A 4333-nucleotide genomic window follows, 5' to 3' on the forward strand; every position below is an offset into this window, starting at 1 on the left:
CTAAATATATTATGCTAATTTAAATCAGAAAAACAAAAGTAGCTACTATTTGTGTCCATGTACCGGCGTCGGCCAAAAACTAAAGGAAAGGTTACACGGCCATCGGCCAGCGAGTTTTTATCTGCATTTAATAATTTAAAACTCATTACGTTGCACCCGCAGTTGTCAATGTAATCGAGTTCTTGTGATGTATCCGAAAATACGCCGACATAATATTGACCGCGACGGAAGTAGCGTTTAACCGAAAATTATAGGAGCTCAGGAACAAGGAAAATAATATTATGTCGATAATCACCCGTTTTGTGTCAAAGGATACTCGGTCTTTATGACCTTTTTGATTAAAGGTTAACACATTTACAGGCATGATGTGTGGTCCATTGTTAATGATAGTTCAGTCAAGGACTTACATGTAGTGAATGAGTATTGAAACTTTGTTTATTTTACTCAGTTATTTATCAAGTAGAGTAGAATTAAAGAAAATAAGTAATATCTGTATTGAAAAAACAGATACCTAATTGAGAATACCTACATTGTTTTGAAAAATGTTTGAATTGGTTACAAAAATGATATCTGATTGCAGTGATAAGATTATTGAAAATTCAATTATGTAACAATGTCAAAAAACTAATAGCTTTAACCAGAAATGTATGCCATATAGTTACAAAGAAAAAGTTACCAAAGTCTTTAGAGTCCAGGCTAGCTGGCAATTCACGAACCGCTAATTATCTCTCGCGCTTGTTTGGCGCGACAGAGCCAGCGGCGTTTTTCAGATATGTACGGGGCCAGGCCTGTAATTGAACCAATTATCCTCTGTTTATTTTTCAGATATGTACTTAGTGTAGTGCAGTGGTCATAAAAACATTGATATTTATTCTAACGAGAAAAATGCCTACCATTTCTAGTTTTCCTTTTCCTAATCATATAATTTTTATGATTTTTATTGGATTCGCGTGCTTTTTACTTCTGGTCGTAAAACACAAATGTATAATGTTCTTGAATTTATTTACCTACTGTGATTGTTCAAAACTATTTAAACCCATTTTTTTATTTGCTAATTACCAACTCAAACCTAGCATCACGCCAATGACGCATTTTGCATTAGATTTAGGTAAGAACATAAACATTGTATTCTAATGAGTAGTTACACAGATTATTATAAATGTATCTAGTTAGGTATCTTATTAAAAATGTAAAAAGAAACAGCTAATAGATACCGAGAAATGCGAGAAAATAGGTATCTATTTAAGAGGTGACAACAAGTCTGTTGCCTTGCCAACCCATGAGCCGGTTTGCTCAACACCTGGGGTGATTCTACATCATTTACATATTAATGACTTATGTTTGATCGAGTTTTATATCCCCGGACAGTACCGCTGTAGGGTTAGCCAATTATTTTACCCATAACGAAGAGATCAAGAACCTTTTACTAAGGTCAAGTTCGCCGATTCGGTCGTCAAATTAAATAAATTAATGTCGTAAAACGATTTGATTTAGTAAAAATATTATATAATGACTATTTTATACATATCTTAGCAATCTATAACTTTACTTTTATGTGAGAAGGTTTTTTAATGGATGAAATGGTGAACATAAAATGTAACCAGTTCTTCTTGACTGATTTAACTTCGGTTTTATTAATTAGACCATAAAATCTTGTGCTACTTACCTATAGATACCTACAATGTTAGATAAGTGTGTGTCAAGTAATTGATTACAAAGTTTACTTATGTTATTTACATTTTGCATGTGATTACATAATAAATGTACATTATTTAACAATAAGGACTCATAAATTTACAAGTAACCATAATAGTTATCTGTAGGTAGGTACTTAATTCATATAATTTTACCTACTTATATTTAGCTATCTAGCTAATACTAAAGCTAGCTAATAATAATACTTTTGTATTTATTACTTATGTCAGATAGGCTATGTAGTCATGAACACTTGAAATCATTGAGGTACCAACCATACTAATGTTTACAGCGCGGTATCACCTGTAAGTCTAAGAAGGAGCAGTTCGAATATATTCTTAGGGCCAGTTGCACCAAACCACCTGTAAATGTAGGCTCTGTTCGTAAAATTTTACCGATTACGTGGGGGACTTAACGATTTGTTAATGAATTGCGTTGCACCAACCCAAAAATTACTGCACGTAACCGCTAACTGTGATGCCAGGTCGTGAATGAAATCCTACCAACATTTTTATGGTAGAATTGATTTTTCATATAGCAACCCAATCATATAAATGTCAAAATCTTTATTTAAAAAAAAACTTAGGCGCAAACTAGCGCAAACTAAACTTTCTTTGCAGCTCTTATCGAAATATGTATTTAACAATTTACACCACTTATGTACACTTGTGTTCGTGGTTATCTTAATATATATTCATGACGCATGAAAAGGACGCGTCTCTACGACTTTCGTGGATTTTTCCAACCTAAAAGCCTTTGTAACAAGGAATGAAGGAACCAATTACCAGGCAAGTTTTCTCATGAGTATTATAATAATTATAGGTAGCTTATTACAGACCTCTTACCCAAATGCATAGCCTTTATTCCGTGAACTGGCTATAAAACAAATTAGCATACTTTTGGTGCAGTACTAGGTAAGTTCAATGTCATACACAGCACACAGCCTATGGCAAAATTTCCAATAAGATTAATGACAAAACTGTTTGTAGTAGCAGACATTTAAGTTTATTTATGTACTTTTACTTAAATTTTGTTGTGTTTGAAAAGGATTATTAAGTACTAAATATAATAATAAGTTACATGTTGCTTTCTTTTCAGATTTGATTTACACCATTCGATATGGACTACAAGATGAAAGTTCTACAAGGGAATCTGTTCTAGAAATCAACAAATTATACTATGAAATTAACTGGAAGTCTGGGAGAAACTTATAGAAAATAAAGTTTTACAAATTATTATCATCAGAATTTCAATTTTGTTAATAAAATATATTTTTGTTACTTTATGTGCCATTTCACACTAATATCCTGTTTAGGTAGGGAGAGTAAAGGCCAAATGACTATACCTACAGTCTCACACTACCCCAACCCATTGAAAATTGTGGTTATAAAATTGGAAATAGAATGCTTATTCTAAAGACCACATTTTCACTGCAATATGTTTGAGGCTGGCATCTATTGGGACCAATCCATTTATTCACATGTTAGAGAACAGCACCGATAGTTTAAATGTGGCCGGCAGACACATTTTTTCCAGAGTATGTAAGTTTTCTATGTAATCAAGTGTTTACATAATTATATTATTGTCTGAGTAACCCACAACACAAGCATTATTATTATTAAACTATCATGGAACTCAGTCAATCTGTGTAAAAATAAAGTCCTACCTATAATATTTCTTTCTTTTTAACTTACCTAGTGTCACAGTTTATAATAATTAGTACTTTATTCATGAACAATACAGGATTTTATCTACCTTCCTGTATAGTCATTGTTTCCCACTATACTCTTATTATAACTATCTGCTTATTCAAGTTATAATTGCCTTTTTTTGAGGTGTAGATAAACCCATGAAATTACTGTTGTTTTAATTTCACATAGGTATATTTCTTCTTTCCAGAATAGTAAGTAAAGTTTCTAAATTAGCATGACACAGCTAGAAATTATTTTGCCTATATATACTGCTACTGAAAAGTCTGATAACGCTCTGACATGCCACAAAATTCACAAGCCCACCCTCAACAGTATGCTGAAAAATAAGTACAGAACTATGTGTGCCCACTTATGAAATCTTAGACTCTGGTTTATTTTAGAAATGTTCAGCTGCATTATTTATATCAAAGCAACACAAATTATGAAATACAATTTGAGGACTTTTAGTAGTAGGTAATAATACTTTAAAATTGTTAGAAGATTTTAGTGTCAAGAATTTATCCCTGACCGACATGAAAAATTTAGGTTTAAGTAAAGTGTATTTCAAGCAGATACTTACCATGTTTGCATTACTATTGAGGATAAAATCTTTATTGCTTTCATGTTGGTTAGCTTTATGTATTTAATTAGCTGAAATACATGCTTGATTGTCAACTTTGTCTTTGCACTAGTCAAACTCAAGATTGCATCTCTCTGCCCGGAGTGTTTATGAATAATATGAATTCACGTTCATCCCACTGTTTTACTAAAAGCCTACACTATGCTGGTAGAAACAAATAAATTCTCATTCCTATGCCACTGGCATAAGTCAACTTTGCTGTGTCACCGACATAGGAGGAGGATTATTTTGGTCTTAAACTTTGTGACGCCAGCACTGAACATGTTAAATGTAAATAATTTAAGTTGACTACTGCAAAGTTTTTGCA

The sequence above is a fragment of the Leguminivora glycinivorella genome, chromosome 3 (assembly GCF_023078275.1).
Source record: "Leguminivora glycinivorella isolate SPB_JAAS2020 chromosome 3, LegGlyc_1.1, whole genome shotgun sequence".
NCBI lineage: Eukaryota > Metazoa > Arthropoda > Insecta > Lepidoptera > Tortricidae > Leguminivora > Leguminivora glycinivorella.